Source organism: Cryptomeria japonica, chromosome 5 (genome assembly GCF_030272615.1).
Source record: "Cryptomeria japonica chromosome 5, Sugi_1.0, whole genome shotgun sequence".
Taxonomy (NCBI): Eukaryota; Viridiplantae; Streptophyta; class Pinopsida; order Cupressales; family Cupressaceae; genus Cryptomeria; species Cryptomeria japonica.
The window spans coordinates 580,216,957-580,237,712 of record NC_081409.1 but is presented as its reverse complement, the minus strand read 5'-3'; positions in this window follow the sequence as shown (position 1 = coordinate 580,237,712).

Here is a 20,756-nt window from a genome sequence, read left to right as displayed (position 1 = left end):
GTCACTCCTTATTTCTATATTTCTCTCTAATAATATCCCTTCTCTCAATTTATCTCCCTCCTATACCTTATCCTACCTATACTTATATATTACTTTTCTCTATCACCTCCTTTCTCTCTCTATCTTGTCCCCTCTATCTCTATATCCCTATAGATCTATCTTCATGTATATTTATATCTCATTATCTCTAAATCTCACTTATTCACTCCATCTCTCCCTCCATTTGTCTTACTCTCTCTATCACTTTCTATCCATATCTATCTCTATCTCCATCTCTTTCCCTATCAATCTCTCTTTCTATATGTTCCTCTATCTTTATATATCTTCCTCTACACATGATTAATCTACTTCTCTGTCTCTTCCTCTATCGCCCTCTTGAAGTATCTTTCCCTTTCTCTACCTTTATCTCTTTATTTACTCCATCTTTATCTATCTCTGGTTCTCTCCCCACATCCTTCTCTATAGTGCCTTTATATATCTCTATATCTCCCTCTTTCTCTCTCTCTCCCTCTCTATCTATCCCTATCTATAATCTATATCTCTCTTTCTCACTCTCTTGTACTATCTATATATCTCTATCTATTGATATTTCTCTTTCTTTATATCTCTCTATCTCTTCATTTTTTTATCTCTCTCATTACCCCTCTCTATCTATTTCTCTCCATCTCTTTATATATTTATCTTTGTCTTTACCTCTCTCTTTCTCTATATCTATTCATCTCCCTCTCCTTTTATCTTCATTTTTTATCTCTATCTTCCTCTCTCCTTTTCAATATCTAGATATGTATACCTCTTTCTATCCATCCTTGTCCTTTAGTTTTTCTCCCTCTCACTTCATACTCCTTAATATCTATATCTCTATTTATGTCCTTGTCCTTTAGTTCTTATCCCTCTCTTTATCTCTTCAACTCTCTTCACCCTTATATCTCTCCTTATTTGAAACTTAGTACATATGGTCTCCTAAGGGGTTATATGGTGTCCTAAGGGGTCCTAGAACACCATATGACCCCTTAGGACACCATTTGACCCCTAATGACACCATATGGTGTCCTAAGGGGTCATAAAACACTATATGACCCCTTAAGACACAATAAGACCCCTAATGACACCATATGGTGTCCTAAGGGGTCATAAGACACCAAATGACCCCTTAGGACACCATACAACCCCTAATGACACAATTTGGCATCCTCAAGGGTGATATGGTGTCCTAAGGGGTCATAGGACACCATATGACCGCTTAGGACACCATACGAGCCATAGCACCATATAGTATCCCAAGGGGTCATAGAACACCATATGACCCATTAGGACACAATATGACCCCTGACAACACCTAAGAGGTCATATAGTGTCATAAGGGGTCATAGGACACTATATGACCCTAACAACACAAAATGACACCTAACGATACCTAAGGGGTCATATGGTGTTCTAAGGGGTCATAGGACACCATATGACCCCTTAACACACCATACAACCCCTAATGACACCATATGGTGTTCTAAGGAGTAATATGGTGTCCTAAGGGGTCATAGAACACCATATTACCCCTTAGGACACCATACAATGCATAATGACACCATATGGTGTCCTAAGGGGTCATAGGACACCATAGGACCCTTTAGAAGACCATACGACCCATAACAACATAATATGGTGTCCTAGAGGGTCATAGAAAACCATATGACCCCTTAGAAAATCATACAACCCATAACGACACCATGTGGTGTCCTAAGGGGTCATAGGACACAATATGACCCCTAACAATGTCATATAGTGTTCTAAGGGCTGACATGACACCATATGACCCCTTAGGACACCATACAACCCCTTATGATACCATACGACCCATTACAACACCATATGGTGTCATAAGGGGTCATATGGTATCCGAAGGGGTCATATGGTATCATAAGGGGTCATATAACACCATATGACCCCTTAGAGCACAATAAGACCCATAACGACATGATATGGTGTCCTAAGGGGTCATATGGTGTCCTAAGGGGTTCTATGATGTCCTAGGAACCTTTAGGATACAATATGACCGCTTAGCACACCATACAACCCCTAATGACACCATATGGTGTCCTAAGGGGTCGTAGGACACCATATGCCCCATTAGGACACAATATGACCCCAAACAACACCTAAGGGGTCATATTATGTTGTAAGGGGTCATAGGACACCATATGAGCCCTAACAACATGGTATGGTGTTCTAAGGGGTCATATTGTGTCCTAAGGGGTCATAGGACACCATATGACCCCTAACGATGCAAAATGATGTGTAATGATATCTTAGGGGTCATAGGACACCACATGACCCCTTAGCACATCATACGACCCCTATTGGTACCATATGGTGTCCTAAGGGGTAATATGGTACCTTAAAGGGTCATAGAACATCATATGACCCCTTAGGACACCATACAATGCATAATGACATCATATGGTGTCCTAAGGGGTCATAGGACACCATATGACCTCTTAGGAGACCATACGACCCATAACAACATAATATGGTGTTCTAAGGGGTCATGGAACACCATATGACCCCTTAGAACACAATACGACCCATAACGACACTGTGTGGTGTCCTAAGGGGTCTTAAGATAAAATATGACCCCTAACGATGTCATATAGTATCCTAAGGGGTCATAGGACAGCATATGACCCCTTAGGACCCAATACAACCCCTTAGGAAAAAAAAAAAACCTTAACAACACCTAAGGGGTCATATAGTTTCCTAAGGGGGCATGGGACACCATATGACTCCTTAGCACACCATATGACCCCTAACAACACCATATGGTGTCCTAAGGGGTCATATGGTATCCTAATGGGTCATAGAACACCATATGACCCCTTAGGACATAATATGAGCCGTAATGATGTCATATAGTGTCCTAAGGGGTCATAGGACACCACATGACCCCTTAAGACACAATACAACCCCATAGGACACAAAATAAACCCCGATGACACCTAAGGGGCAATATAGTTTCCTAAGGGGTAATAGGACACCATATGACTCCTTAACTCACCATACGACCCTAACAACACCATATGGTGTCCTAAGGGGTCATATGGTATCCTAAGGGATGGTGTTCTATAACCCCTTAGGACACCATATGACCCCTTAGGACATTATATGATGCTGTTAGGGGTCATATTGTGTCATAAGGGGTCATATGGTGTCCTATGACCCCTTAGGACTATATGATGTCGTTAGGGGTCATACTATGTTCTAAGGGGTCATATGTTGTCTTATGATCCCTTAGGACACCATACTATATCGTTATGGGTCATATGGTGTCCTAAGGGGGCATATGGTCTTCTATGACCCCTTTGGACACCATATGGTGCTGTTATGGGTCATATAGTCTCCTAAGGGGTCATATGGTATCCTATGACCCCTTAGGACACCATATGACACCTTAGGACACCATTTGGTGTTGTTATGTGTCATATGGTATCCTAAATAGCTATGACCCCTTAGGATACCATACGACACATAACAACACCAAATGGTGTCCTAAGGTGTCATATGGTGTCCTAAGGGGTCATAGGATACCATATGACCCCTTAGGAGACTATATGACCCATAACAACACCATATGGTGTCCTAAGGGGTCATAGAAGACTATATGCCCCCTTAGGACACCATATGACCCATAACGATACAGTATGGTGTCCTAAGGGATCATAAGACAACATATGACCCCTAACGACATCATATAGTCCTAAGGGGTCATAGGACACCATATGACCCCTTATGACACAATATGACCCCTAACAACATCATATAATGTCCTAAGGGGTCATATGGTGTCCTAAGGGGTTATAGAACACCATATGACCCCTTAGGACACCATAAGACCCATAATGACACCATATGATGTCCTAAGGGGTCATATGGTGTTCTAAAGGGTCACAAGACACCATATGACCTCTAACAACATAGTATAATCCCTAACAAAACCTAATGGATCATATGGTGTCTAAGGGGTCATACAATGTCCTTTGACCCCTTAGGACACAATAGGACCCCTTAGCACACCATACAACCCCCAACGACACCATATGGTGTCCTAAGGGGTCATAGGACACCATATGACCCGTTCAAACACAATATGACCCCTAATAATACCTAAGGGGTCATATGGTGTCCTAAGGGGTCACCATATGACCCCTTAACACACCATACAACCCCTGACGACACCATATGGTGTCCTAAAGGCTCATAGAACACCATATGATCCCTTAGGACACAATAAGACCCATAACGACATCATATGGTGTCCTAAGGTGTCATATGTTGTCCTAGAGGTTCATGAAACACCATATGACCCTTTAGGACACAATATGACCCCCAATGACACCTAAGGGGTCATATGGTGTCCTAATGAGGCATATGATGTCCCATGACCCTTTAAGACATGATATGACCCATTAGCACACCATATAACCCCTAATGATGCCATATGGTATCCTAAGGGGTCATAATATGTCATATGGTATCCTAAGGTGTTATAATATACCATATGACCCGTTAGGACACAATATGACCCCTAACAACACCTAAGGGGTCATATGAAACCATATGAACCCTTAGGACACAATATAACCCCTAACGACACCTAATGGGTCATATGGTGTCCTAAGTGGTCATATGACATCCTATGACCCCTTAAGACACAATATGACCCCTTAGCACACCATACAACCCCTAACGACACCATATGGAGCCCTAAGCGATCATAGGACTCCATATGACCCATTAGGACACAATATGACCCCAAATGACACCTAAGGGATCATATGTTCTCCTAAGGGGTCATATGGTGTCCTAAGGGGTCATATGGTGTCCTAAGGGGTCATAAGACACCATATGACCCCTTAGGACACCATACAATCCATGATGACACCATATGACCCCTTAGCACACAATATGACCCCTAACGACACCTTAGGGGTCATATGGTATCCACATTGGTCATGTGATAGCTTATGGCCCCTTAGCACACCATACAAACCCTAAAGACACCATATGGTGTCCTAAGGGGTCATAGGATACCATATGACCTCTTAGGACACCATACTACCCATACAATACCATATAGTGTTTTAAGAAGTCATATGGTGTCCTAAGAGGTCATAGGACACCATATGACCCTTTAGGACATAATATGATTGCTTAGCACACCATATGACCCCTGACAACATCATATGGTGTCCTAAGGGTTTATAGGACACCATATGACTCATTAGGACACAATATGACCCCTAACGACACCTAAGGGGTCATATGGTAAAGTTAGAGGTGAGGATAGGTATGACAGAGAGATGGCATTTGGGGAAGAGAAATTAGAGAGAGTTGGGGGTAATTAGGGGTTGGGAGGAGAGGGGGGATGGGAAAGTATCAACAAAGGGAGAGAGGGAGAGATGAGGAGAGAGGTTCAAAGAGAGAGGTCTAGAGAGAAGGTAATTAGGGGAATGGGAGGGGAGAGAGAGTGGGAGGGAGTATCAACAAAGGAAGAGGGGGGGAAATGGGGAGAGAGCCCCCTGATTACCCTCTTTCTAGTCCATCTCTTTGTTAATAATTTCCTCTTCCCCTCTGCTCCCCCTAATTATCCTCTCCTTATCACTCTCTTCACCTCTCTCCACATCTCTCCCTCTCTCCTTTTGTTGATACTTACTCTTCTCCCTATCTTCTTATCTGATAATTACACCCAACTCTCTCACATTATTTATTTCCCTCAATTACCCTCGATCAACTCTCTCCTCCTATGGGTTTATAGATACTTCCCTCTCCCCCTCTGCCCACCCCCTAATTACTCTTTATGTCTCTCTTCACCTTTGTCCCCATCTCTCTTTGTTGATACTTTCCCCTCTCCCGCTCTCCTCCTACCCCCTAATAATTTCAAACTCTCCCTCTCATTCTCTCTTCACCCCAATTACTCCCTCCCTCTCTCTCTTCACCTTCCACCTAATTACCTCTAATTCTCTCTCACACACTCTCTCTTCCCCCCAGTTAATCTCTCCTTCTCACGTCTCTCCCCCTCTCCTTTTTTTGATACTTCCCTATTCCTCTCCTTGTCCCCTCTGAATTTTCTTGCTAGAGATGAGAAGGAAATACAGAGAGACTAGTCTAGATCTTAGGGAAGAGAGAGTGACATAAAGGAGGAAATTATGAAGAGGTACAAACATAAGCACCTTGTAGAGCTTGAGAGAATGAATGAGGTATTCAATGACAGTTAGAGATATAGGTCTAGAGAGAGATGTATAAATATGGACAAAAGAGAGAGAGGAAGAAACAAATAGGTAGAGTGATAGGTTTAGGAGAGAGAGGTGTAGAAAAGAACAAACATAGATAACATGGTCTATAAAAATTTATCGAACTTAATAAATTTCATAAATTTTCTATTATTAATTAATTACTGATCTAGTTTATTTTGAGATGATTGTTACGAAAATTCATGCAACAGGGAAATCATATGAAAAAGTCATGAGTTTTTTATGTTTCAAAAAGGAAGGGTGAATTTAAATTAATTATAATTATTTAAAAAAAAAAAATTGAAAATATACCTACTCCATATCATAGATCTCTTAATCATCTTTCCAATGCCTATAAAAAATAAATTTTTTGATATAAAACACAAAAGTTATGCCCAATTTACTAATATATATATATATTTTCAAAAACGGATATCCAATTTTACAAACATAAATTTTTCCCTCCATCTTTTCATTCGGGTTTGCTTTGGGATTTGTCTTGGAAGTGACAAGCCTAGAAAGTCAACTGAAAAAATGTGTTTTTTAGTATTCCTTGATTTTCCGGACTTTACATTGGTGGCTGACAACTTTTTTATAGCCAAAATTGATAAAACAAAAAGGGTTTTTTAAGGACGTTCTCAGATTTCCAACAATATAAGGCTTGTCTTATTTCGACTTTAATGAATAATTATTATTTATTTTCTAATTAAATTCTGACAAAAGTCCTGATTGACAGACTGGTTGAAAAACACTCATAACTTTCAAATCGCATAACATTTTTTGAATCTGAAACCTGCGTCACATCCTATGCTTCATCTACTATAGGGAAAAATTAAAAAAAATGAATTTCATAGGGTTTTGATGAAGTTAAGGTGGTTAGAGGTAGGAGTTTCTGAATTTCTGTAAAGTTGTAGTAAAAAATTCATAAAAAATTATCTACTTTATAAAAAGTTATAAAAAAATATGTGTCACATCCGGATATGAGTCTAATACTTATATTATAAATCTTATAAAAAAATATTATGATTTTATTGTGATTAGGGTGGTCAGACATAGACCTACTTCTTATCTTTTTTCCTGAAATTTTTGTACCACTGCATTGAAATTTGAAATTTTCATCAAATAGGATTTTTTTTTTCAAAAACAACTAGTAGCTTAGAAACTGCATTCAATTTTCTATAGATTCTCTTCTTATATATTTTAAAAATAATGTTCATAACTTATTCAATTTTTCATGTCAAGTTGCATAACTCTGATTTTTTGAAATTTCATTGCCACTTAAGGGCCTGTTTTTGGCACACCATGATCCTGCACATACCTAGTTGACACTATAGTATATATTCTCAACTGTAGTCCCACAAAAGTAGTTCCAAATATGACTCCAAAGGAAGCCTAGAGTGGTCACAAACCTTCAGTGGCTCATGTTTTCATCTTTGGATGCTTAGCATATGTGCATATTCTAGATCAAAAGCGAAATAAGTTGGATGCCAAATCCCAATTTAGTATCTTTGTAGGCTACTCTACTATAACTAAAGGCTACAGATTCTATAATCTTGAGAAAAAGAAATGATAGTTAGCCGAGATGTGATTTTTGATGAAGGGGGAGTATGGCAATGGAAAGATGATGTGTAGAAAAATCCATCAATAATCATAAACATGGAAGATAACAGTGTTCCTCCTCCTCTCCTCGCAAGCTCAAGTGGAAGTTCTAGCTCCAGTTCCAATCCTACAAGCTCACCTAGTTCTTCAAGTAGCACAAAATCACCATCGCCTCCAGCATCTGTTCCACATAAGATAAGAAGTTTGGTTGATGTTTATCAGAGGAGTACCAATATAAATTCAGTTGTAAATTTTTCTTTGTTTAGTACAATTAAAGTCGATCCCTCTGTGTATGAAGAAGAAGTGAAAGAACCAGTATGGGTTAATGCTATGAATGATGAAATGAATTCCATTCATAAGAATAATACTTGGGAATTAGTTCCACTTCCCAAAGGTAAGCAAGTGATTGGTGTGAAATAGATTTACAAAGTAAAATATCATGCAGTTGGTTCAATAGAATGCCATAAGGCAAGACTAGTTGCCAAGGGGTTTGCATAGACTCCTAGAGTGGATTATGCTGCAGAAAATTTTGCTCCACTGGCTCATCTTGATACAATCAAGATTATATTGGCTATTGCAGCACAAAATAAGTGGCCAATATTTTAGATGGATGTTAAAATAACATTCCTTAATGGTTACATAGATGAGGAAGTTTATGTGGAACAACCTATGGGTTATGACGTTCTAGAAAAAGAACACTTAGTCTACAAGTTGAAGAAAGCCCTTTATGGGTTGAAGCAAGCTCCTCGTGCTTGGTATGCTAGAATTGACAGTTATTTCATGAAGAAAGGATTCAATAGAAGCCACTCGGAGCCCAGCTTGTATGTCCAATGCATTGGTAATGATGTTCTAATAGTTTGCCTCTATGTTGACGATTTGATTTATACAAGTAATAGTAAAGTTCTCATGGAGAAGTTTCAAGCCAAAATAAACAAGAGTTTGAAATGTCAGATCTGGGACTTATGCACTATTTTCTTGGTGTGGAAGTACAAGGAACATCAGAAGGTATATTTATATCTCAATCCAGATATGTATCTAATTTATTGAAGATGTTTAACATTGTGGCATGCAAAGCATTTGCAACCCCCATAGTGTTTGGTGAAAAACTAACTAAGGAAGATGCTAGTCCCAAAGCTGATGCAACTCGGCATAGGAGTTTGGTTGGTAGCCTCATGTACCTCACAACTAGTAGGCCTGCTATTTTGTATGTTGTGAGCCTCATCTCTCGGTTCATGCAGGATCCCCATAAGTCACATTGGTGGGGTGCTAAAAGAATTTTGAGGTATGTGAGTGGTACACAGACATTTGGCATTCAGTATTCTCCCACTAACAAGTTTGAACTAGTTGGTTACACAGATTCAAATTGGGCCGGTTCAGTGGATGATAAGAAATCTACATCTAGTTATGTTTCTTTCATTTGGCTCTGGAGTTGTATCCTGGATAGTAAGAAACAGGCAACAATGACTCTTTCTTTAGTAGAAGCGGAATACATGGCAACTTCATTGACAAGTTCTCAAGCAGTATGGATAAGAAGGATATTGACAGATCTATATTGTGTTCCTGAGCATCCAACCACCATCTATTGTGATAACAATAGCACTATTGCCATGACAAAAAATCCACTCTTCCATGCCAAAACGAAGCACATAGAGATCCAACATCATTACATTCGTAACTTGGTTCAAGATGGACAGGTGGAGTTGTAGTTTTGTCCTTCATCTAAACAAGTTGCCGATATCTTGACCATAGCTCTTCCAGTATCGACTTTTGTTACTTTCAGAACTCAATTGCAACTCACCTCCATTCATCATTCAGGGGCAAATTGAAGATGCAAATGATGCGTTGGAATGCAGAAGATCATGTTTTTTTGTTTTTCCTAGCTAATAAAATAAACTGCTACGTAGTAAAGCAGCCTTATGTTTTTTGTTTTGTTTTATGCTTTGTATACATTGTTGTGCATGCAGTAAGGCAATTGATGACCGTGCTTTAGTTTTTCTTTTCTTTTTTTAAACGGTGATTAGCTCTCTTTATATATGAGAGACTATGTAATTGTTTTTTTAAGTTTACGAGTTCAAGTTTTCAATATATCTTTCAGTTTTCAGAATATTGATTGTTCTATTTCAGTTATGAATATATTATGTTTTTAATTATCTTTCAGTTTGTATTATTTCATAATATTTCAATCTATACTAATAATTAGTATTTAAAAATGATATAATTCAAGAAGACCAACTAACTCTAAAAAGATATCTGTTAAAACATTTTTAATTTATATTAATTGATATTTTAACTATTTTAGATAGATATATTTAAGATATGTATATTAATAATTACCCTGTCAAATGATAAGATTGGACAAAGAATAAATTTAAAAATTATGAAAAGACTTTTTTTAATCTAGACCTATAATACATTTAGAATCTTCACCTTTTTTATCTACATATTAATTGACATTTACACTATTTTACATAGATATATTTAAAATATTATAATATGACTAACAAAGACAACAGCGTCTGTAGCAGGGAAGGTGAGGATGTCAGCGCAGGAAACAGTAGCAGCACACGCAGACTTTAATTTCGATCACAAAGAAAGCGTGCAGGGACAAATTTGGTGGGTTCTCTTTTTCCTCCTTATTTCCCCCGCTCCAACCCACTGATGCAAGATATACGTATTGTGTTATGCTTCCCATGTTTTAAAAGGAAAAGAAATATATGGTAAATCAAGTCTTTTAATACCCGAACGAAACAGTCGAAGAAGTGTTGTCAGACTGCATGGCCGACCGAATACAACCCCACACAAGCCACCGCCAACACCACCGCAAAGAAGTGTTGTCAGACTGCATGGCCGCCCGAATACAACCCCACACAAGCCACCGCCAACTAATGTTGCTTTCACCACCGCCATTTGAAAGCGATTCCTCATGGATTTCGTTGACGAATCACTCACTCCAAACCTAGCCTATCTCTATTGTTTCTCTCCTCTTCCATCACGGGCGACTTATTTAAAGAAATTGACATCAAATCTGATTGATTGAAAAGCAATCGAAAGAACATGTGGTTAGCTCTAATAATAATGCCTACCCTTCCGCCATTGCACTACAAGCTCACTCACCATTATTACATTTAGGATTAATTGTGTATTTTTTAAGTCAAGAAAACTTCGATTTTAGAATACAAGATGGATTGTGGAAATCTCATAGCTTTAATTCCTATTTTACCACATGCCTTTGTCGTGTTGGAATCCTTCCATCCCGAACTAGGAAACCAAACGGACCAAATAAATTCATTTAACCAGCCTTTTTAAAGAATTTACCATCTGGTGATGGCTGTTGCGACATCAATTTTAAAATCATGGATGACTTCTTTCACTCAAGATGTACCTCTAACCTATAATTTATATTGAAAGAGTCTACTTATAACTATCCAATCTATAATCGATTATAATAAATGTAAGGCATAAAAAATAACCAAAAGTCAGAATAGAATTTAGAATTTAGAATTTAGAATGTTGTTGATATTGTATTTTTTGAATTTAGAATTTTGTTTTGTCATTATGTTAGATGTCTTATTAAACTTTGTAAGTGTCTCTATTTTACGCTACTAAACTTTTTATGAATATTGTAAGTGTATCTTTTTACCATATTAAATTTATAATGGAAGAGTCTACCTATAATTATCCAGCCAATAGCTGCAATAAATTTAAGGCATGACAAGCAAAACAAAGAGTTAAACTAAGAGGGAGAATTTATTTCATTTCATATGTTTGGATCCTTCTTTGTTGGTATTATATTAATTGGTACTTTTTGAGTTTTGACATTATTTTGGATGTTTTTTCATTAAATTTTGTAAGTGTTTTTTAATCATGCTAAACTTTGGTATATATGTATGTATTCACATACACACATAAATATTCCTATTAAACATTAGATTAGTAATATAAAAGAGTACAATATTTATAAGAAAACATAGTTTATCTTACTTTTAAAGAGTTTAGAAAATGTAATTACAAAAATTAATATTTAATAAATCGATTGTCATAATAAACATATTTAGTTATGAAATTGTGACATAATTTGATATTTAGATAAAAAAAAAAGATAAATATTTTAGAATTAATGAATTTTTTGTCTACCATTCTATCTCATAGTTACAATTAATTTTTTATCTTATTAGACAGATCCAATATTCATAAATTTTCATAGTTTCATTTTTCTCGCATTGATCTTTTTTGTCTCTTCCCACATCAAAATTAAGTTTGATGGTTTATATGTGATAGGAACAATGACTTCTATTTTTATCAAACCATGTAACAATATTGAGTCAGTGACTAGATAAATGTTCAAAGGAGATGCATTCTCAAGCATGCAAGATGCCTTAAGTGCATATGTGATGAAAATAATTTACTCATGAATAAACCATGAAAAATATGATTGACAACATTTTTTGTTCACATAAAAACATTAGATAATTGTAACACATGTGCTTTATTCTCATATGTGATATCACATGATACCAAAAACACATATTAAAATGTGTAAACATTGTACATGAAATGAAAGAAATAATGAGAAAAATGTGACAACATCCATACAATGACCACCTTCTTGAAAGCCTATGAAAATAAGAAAAATATGCCTCCTAAAATACAATCATAAATATCTACCTTATCTAAAAATCAATATGATTATTTACCAAATACCAATTATTCAAACACATTAGTACTTCATCTAGCACAAATTAACCTATTCTATCCCACTATAATCATACCAATCACTATTTCTTACACAAATCTATTCTATATTTCTTCACTCTCAAGGAGGTAATTATAGAGGAATATATTAAAAGACTACCATTTACTTTAAAAGTTTTTCATATTGAATAGGAAAATATTTTTTAACTAGAGTCGGAGGGTAGTGTAATTCCTGCCCAGTAGTGTAAAGTTGGTCATGGAGCTGTTTTGTTTTAAGAATGGTAGTGTTGTAAGGAGAAGTTAGGTTGTTGCTTATTTTGTAGTTGTAACTGCCAGATAGAAGTGAATGCAAATAAGTGTAAGTACATACTATGATATATAGCATCCTAAAATTGCACCCTTGTACAATTTTGACTGCATTGGGTCCCTACCTTAGCGTTTGCACCCCTAGGCCTGATTGGGACCTAATTTTTCTCATATTCACTAAAAATGATATTATTATTTGACCTTTTGCATAAGCTAAGCAACCTATCTGAGCCCAAAAAGGGGGTAGGACTAGAGCGACACACCCTTGTCCTAATTAGGACTAGAGCGCCATGCTTTGGTCCTCCCTATTTTTGGAACCTTTCAAACCCTTTGCCCTATTTCAAATTTGAGTAGGATTTCCAACTTCGTGTCAGCTCATGTCAGGAATTTAGCAAGGTTTCTAATGGGAATGTTAGCATCAACTAACAAGGAAGATTTTTGACATGGAAAATTCGGTTAAGGGAAAAACCACAGTGGGAACCTACCCACAGTAAGATGATACTTTGCAGTATTATGTGAAAATGTTACAATGGGGAATGTACATGCATTCAGACACACTTTGTAGAGCTCACTGCTCAAATATAATGGCTTGAAAGGCTACAACCCTTAGGGAAGTCTCACTAACTTACAATAAGTTTCAAACTACAATTCGAAAGAAATGAACTAAAAGAATAGCATCTCCAAATGCCTGATTACAGTTCTGGTTAAGCACAAATGCAACACCAATCTCACCTTAAACTCATCACCGAAGGATATATCACTTGTTCACACACAAACCTCTCTCTCATAATGTAGACATAACATTGACTCCTAAATTACATGAATATATCTCATATATATACAAATCATCAACCTTGACAACAAGGTCGGCTAAACCCTCAACCCTCAATTACAAAATCACAACAAACAATACAAAGATTGACCATCAGACCAATATAATGATTTACATAGGATAACATGGACCTAAATAAAATTCCCCAATGCTCATCTCCACTGGAAATCATGCCAAGATTAACTGCGACATGCCACTGTTGGCCATTTGGTGGAATTGATTATGTTTTATATTGATGTTTTGTCATTGATGTCAACACTAGCTATTTGGATGCTTTATCGACACCCTTCTCATCCCGGTAGGTTGAGTGGTTTCTAGTTAACTTGAATCCGACATGATCTGGTTGACTTCGGTATAATCTAGTGATGTAATTGACTTGTTCATAATGCTTGTACTCTTATTTGGTCAGTTGGTTTTGGTCTGGTGATTGGATGCTATCCTACTTGCTATGAAGATTGGTTTTTGGTTCCGGCAAGGGTTTCACTAGCAGAGCTTTTGGTCGAGATCTTTGATGCATTGCATAATTGGTGTTGGTGCAGCTTCTGATGGAGTTTCAGGATGTTGTTGGTGATCATGTTCGAGACTTGGCATTTAGAAATTATTGTTGAAGCGTGTGGACCTATACTTGGTCCCGATTGATCTAGGTTATGGACTGACATTGATATAACATGTGGATAGGACCTATTGTTGTATTTTTAGGATGTCTTATGTGTTGGATATTATTTTCTTTGGTCTAAGGCCGACATGGTTTATAATTATGTAATTGGATTATTGTTTGGTGGCCGACCTGATTGTTCATGGTCGAGGGTTTGTATAAATAAGATGTAAGATCTCATTGTGGATCATCATGGTTATTGTAAGAGGTCATGGTCAAGGAATGTAATGTGCGAATAATGTAATATCATTCAGAAAGAGGAGTTGGTCGATCACTGGAGATCGAATTGGGTTTGTAAGAGGATTTAGTCCTCCGATATTGAGCTTAACCAAAACTGTACTCAGACAAACTTCATGCTCAAGTTATCATCACCATAAAATATTATATCATCAACAAAGACGTCAACAATTAGGATGTTATCATTTTCTATCTTAAAATACAAATTACTATCAACAACACCTTTACTAAATCCCAATTTCAACAAATATTTATCTAGTCTAGCATACCAGGCTTTAGGAGCTTGGTTCAATCCATAAAGAGCTTTCTTCAACTTACATACCATGTCTCCACCATCAGGTTGCTCAATGTAGGCTTCTTCCTCAAGATCACTATTCAAAAAGGAAGATTTGACATCCATTTGATATACCTTGGAATCTTTATAAACAGAAGAAGAAAGCAACAGTATAATAGCTTAAAGTCTAGCAACTGGAGCAAAAGTCTCCTCATAATTAATCCCTTCTTGCTATGAATATCCTTTGCACACTAGTATAGTTTAATTTCTGACAACTTCACCGACTTCATTCAATTTATTTTTGAATACCCATTTAGTACTAATAACATTCGTGTCCTTAGGTCTAGGCACAAGTTCCCATGCATTATTCTTTTCAATCTCATCTAGTTCATCTTCCATAGCTCTCATCTAGTTTTCATCTTTACAGGCTTCAACAACATCTTTGGGTTCAACTTTAGAAATCAAGCATACTTCTTCAACAACTAACCTTCTTCTAGTCATTACACCTTTATTCTTATTACCAATAATTTGATTTTCAGAATGATTCAGTCTTACATACCTCAGAGTCTTTTGATTGTTTTGATTCTCAAGTTCCTTCACTCCTTCACTAGTAGCAACAACAACCGGATTAATAGTCTCTACTAGATCATTCTTCTTAGGCTCTTTAGGCTAAATAGGGGCTAAAACAATATTTTGTCCATCATCATAACCACATGATCTGATCTCTTTTCCAAGGTTCTCATCCATCTTCACATTTTCACTTTCTACTATCTTCCTTAGTCTCTTATTATAGTACCGATAGGATTTTCTCTTTTGGAATATCCCAAGAAGATTCCTTCATCACTGCTAGCACCAAACTTTCATGTATCCTCATCTCTCTTGATATAACATTTTCTACCAAATACTCTAAAATATCTTACAGTAGGAAGATGACCAAACTAAAGCTCATAAGGTGTCTTACTGATATAACCTTTGAGGTGAACTCTATTGAATGTGTAAACAACAGTACTAATAGCTTCTCTCTAGTAGATCTTTAGAACATTCCCTTCAATCTCCATAGTCCTTGCAACATCCAAAATAGTTATGTTCTTCCTCTCAACAACTCCATTCTGCTAGGGGTTCTAGGAGCAGATAATTATCTTCTAATCCCATGCTTCTCATAGAATGAATTGAACACACCAAAATAGAATTCTCCACCTCTATCAGATCTCAGACACTTCACCTTCAATCCATACCCAGTCTAAACCTTAGCTTTAAATATATTGAATTTATCAATTATTTCTGATTTATCCTGGAATAATCATCAATTAGTAGCATAAAATATCTAGCACCCTGCACACTTCTAACATTTGTAGGTCCACATAGATCAATATGTACAGAATCTAGCAATCCATCTGATGTATACTATTTTCTTTTGAAATAAATTCTTGTTTGCTTACCCAACTGACATTCCTTACATACTAGATTAGCATGCTTAACAATCTTAGGCAGATCTCTAGAAACATGTGTAGAATTGATCTTGATCATTGAATCAAAATTTACATGACATATTCTCCTATACCACAATCCACTCTCATCAGTCTGAGAAATCAAACAATTTTTCTCACCAACATTTAAATAAAAAATGTTACCTTTAGCCTTAGTTACAGATGCAATCTCTATACCAGAGGCATTTAAGATCTTGCATTTTCTATCCTTGAATTGTAGATCATAACCTTTATCAACCATCTGTCTAATACTCAGAAGATTATGTTTCAAACCTTCAACATATAAGACATCATCAATGTTATTCTTACAATTAAAATAATTAGAACCTCTCCCATGGATTACACAAGCTTTGTCATCTCCAAATATAACTATTCCACTATCATACCTTTCCATTCTCATAAATTTTATTTTATCACTGGTCATATGATGTGAAAAACCGTTGTCAATCACCCATTAATCTTTCTCTTCAACTTTAGAAGCTAAAGCTTTCTCCTCAATAGTACAACTAGTGGAATCAATAGGTACATGTCCATCTTCCTTAATGGCAAGGAATACAACTTCATCTCCTTCTGATTCTTCATCTATAATACCTTCATCAGCAACATAATAATAGTTAATCTATTTCCTCTACTTTCGGTTAGGCTTGTAAGGCTTATCATATCTATCATTTCTATCATGCTTATCAAACTTATCATGTCTGTCATACTTGGCCATTCTCTTCAGGCATCTAGAAGAAAAATGTCCTATCTTATTACAAGAAAACATTTCAAAGGAATCTTTCCATCATACTTACCGGCTCCTTTAGGCAATCTTCAGGCAATTAGTGCTTCAATTTCATCCAATTGTCTTTCTTTCTCTTCCATCTATTTTCTCTCTCACATATCTAGATATTCTGCACTCATCAGGATCATATTTTTGCTTAATGGATAGAGATGTCGATGCTCTAAATGTAGTCGCAGACTTTCCATGCGATTCTCCAAACTCACTCAACTCAAATGCAACAACCTTTCCAACTAGAATATCTATTATCACTATAGTCACAATCCAGATCTCATCAATAGTAGCAACATTATTCTTATAAGCAAGAGGCCAAGATCCTAGCACCTTAGCAACAATTTCATCTTCCTCAATGGTTCCACTGACACATCTGATACCTAGGACAAGATCATTCACCTTAGCCATGAAATAGTGCATGTTCTCATCATCTTCCATCTACAATGTCTCATACTTTCCTTTCGAACTCTTCAACTTAGCAACTTTCACTTGTTTATCTCCTTTATACAGGATCTCAAGCTCCTCCTAGATATCATGTGCAGTCTAAAGTCCCATAACATGTTTCATCTCAGAATCAGTCAGGGCACTAAGAAATGCTTCCTTCACTCTAATATTGTCTTAAACTTCCTTGATCTCATCAATAGTAGATGGTCCATTCTGAGAAACAATATAGGTATTCTTTGTAATCTTCCAATAATCTTCACCTAGATATTTCAAGTGCACTTCCATCTGGTTCTTCCATATAGCATAGTTACTTCCATCAAATCTTGGACTATCCTTTAAGATAACACCTTGAGCTGCCATCCCGGATCTCCTCAAGCGGATAAGATTATATTGGAGGATCTAGCTTTGATACCAATTATTAGCAGCAACTAAGAAGGAAGACTAAGAGGGGGGTGAATCAGTCTTTAGTGGAGTACCAAACTTAATCACAAAACACAAATATGATAAACTGAAGTAATAAAACAGATAAGAAAATTAATAGCACAACACACAACACCAAGATTTTTGACGTGGAAAACCGGGTTAAGGGAAAAACCATGGTGGGAACCTACCCATAGTAAGATGATACTCTACACTAGTATGTGAAAATGTTATAGTGGGGAATGCACATTCATTCAGGCACACTACCTAGAGGTCAGTGCTCAAATATAATGGCCCAAAAGGCTACAACCCTCAAGGAAGTCTCACTGACTTAAAATTAAATTTGGACTACAATCCAAAAGAAATGAACTGAATGAATAGCATCTCCAAAGGCTTGATTATAATTTTGGTTAAGCATAGATATCTTCCCTACAACACCAATCTCACTTCAAACTCATTATCAAAGGATAAATCAGTTGTTTTCACACAAACCTCTCTATGATAATGTAGACATAACATCGACACCTAGATTACATGAATATATCTCATATATATACAAATCATCAACCTTGACAATAAGGTCAACTAAACCCTCAACCCTCGATTATAAAATCATAACACATGATACAAAGATCGACCACCAGACCAATATAATGATTTACATAGTATAACATGGACCTAAATAAAATTCCCAAATGCTCATCTCCATCATAAATCACACCAAGATCAACCGCAACATGCCACACCACCAGAAATACCACATAACACAAAAATCATCACCGGTTCATAGAAACCACCAAAAACTTGTACAACAATCAACGCGGATCACCAAAACAAATAGGACATGAATAGGAAAAGCTAGAAAGAATGTTATGTTGGCATTGGATGAAGATTGCATTGATGAAGTACAATTTTGTCATTGATGTCACTAGTAACTGGTAATGGAGTTGTATTACAACTGGTAGTGATGCAATTTTGCAACCGGTAGTAAAGAAGTGTTGGAAATTGGTATTGGTATTTCAAGTAGAGTGATCAATCGGTAACCCTAACCGATGGAGCTTGGTGAATCGGTTATGGTGGTCTATGATCAAATGGTGATCGGAAATGATTATGCCACATATGCATGATGCATGTGATGAGTTTCAAAGTGATTTAAGCATGTGAAGATAAATGTTTATCTTAGGAATGAGAAAGTGCATAGCATGAAGTGGAAACCACGTGATGAGTTACAAGATTCGATGGGCGGTGATCCAGGAGAGATTGAGGTTGTCTAGAACAATGTGCAACTGATTGCTATATAATCCAATGGTCATGTTTGAAATTATATGTATTTAATCTCTATGAGATCTTAGGTTTTTTTATGTGTTACCGACCTATTGTATTTGCTTATAATGTTGATGGGTTATTTTGTAATAGCGTTGGAAATTTTGGTAAAGTGTGGTAGTGTGATTGTTGTTGAACTAGAAGGAGTATCTACAGAATGTTTTGAAGGAAGATAGGAGCATAAAAGGATCTTATTAAGAAGAGCAATGTTATTACCAAATTAGCAAGACCATGTTGTTCTCTAACAATTACAATAGTTAAATCCCCTTATTGGGTTAGCTTAAACAAGCTTGGTGCTATTTAAATCCTCTAACCATGTGATCCATTAGCTTGGATTTCAAATCCTCCACTGAGGTTATTCTTGATAGGGTATTGCATTTAATAGGGTATTTTAGTCAATCCCTTAACCAGGTGGTCCTCAACCAAATCTGTTCCTAGCATGACATTTTTGTAAAGCTTCTAACAAGGCTTGGCTCCTAACATGGCAAACTTCAAAAGAGTTCAAAATACTTCTGGGTATTCATCCCCATTGTGGTTTTTCCCATTTGGGTTTCCACATCAAAAATCATTGTGTCAAGTGGTGAATGATTTTGTGTGTTTTTTTTATATGGTTAATATGTTTAACTGGTAAAACCACTAAGACATGTTTAGATGACCAGAACTGATCTGAAATGAGCTATTACTGATGTTAGTAAAGTATTTTGATGTTTTGGTTAAAAGGTATCTAAGTTTCAGATCTGTTACACTATTATATTGGTATTTTAGGCAACCGGTAAAGCTTGACAATGCAGTTACAGTTTTAGATATAGTTTCTAAACTGGTTAGTCTAACAAGTTATTTATGTGTTGGGATTAAGTTTGGTGAAGGTTTAGTTTGTTTTCTATCTAATGATCCACCCCCCCTCTTAGTAGTTGACCAAATTATTATTGATTCATCACATCATCAATTGGTATCAGATCATTCTAGGTCCTCCTGTGTTTAAGCCTAATAGCTTGAGGTAAAGATCTAGGAGAACATGATGAAGAAAGAAGGTCCAAAATTCAATAGGGAAAACTAGAGAATCTAAAGTGATAGGATGAAGATCTATATCAAGAGCTTAGGAAGTCAATATTGGGAACATGTTACTAAATATAACTTGCCTAGTGGGATTTTGTCAGATGATCAAAAGAAGGAACAATAGGAGAATAATCAAGCATTGGAGGCCATTATCAGTTCCTTGTTTGATTCAAAATATGTTGATGCCCATGGATTGGAGACTTCTTATGAAGTATGGAAGAAATTGGAAGATATTTATAGCAGTGATGAGCATGTTAAGATTGCCAAAGAAGAGAGTCTGAGAGGTAAATTTGATGATATGTTGTTGGCTAAAGGTGAGAACATTCAACAGTATGGTCAAAGGATAAAGGAGATAGTCGGTGAGAACAAAATTGC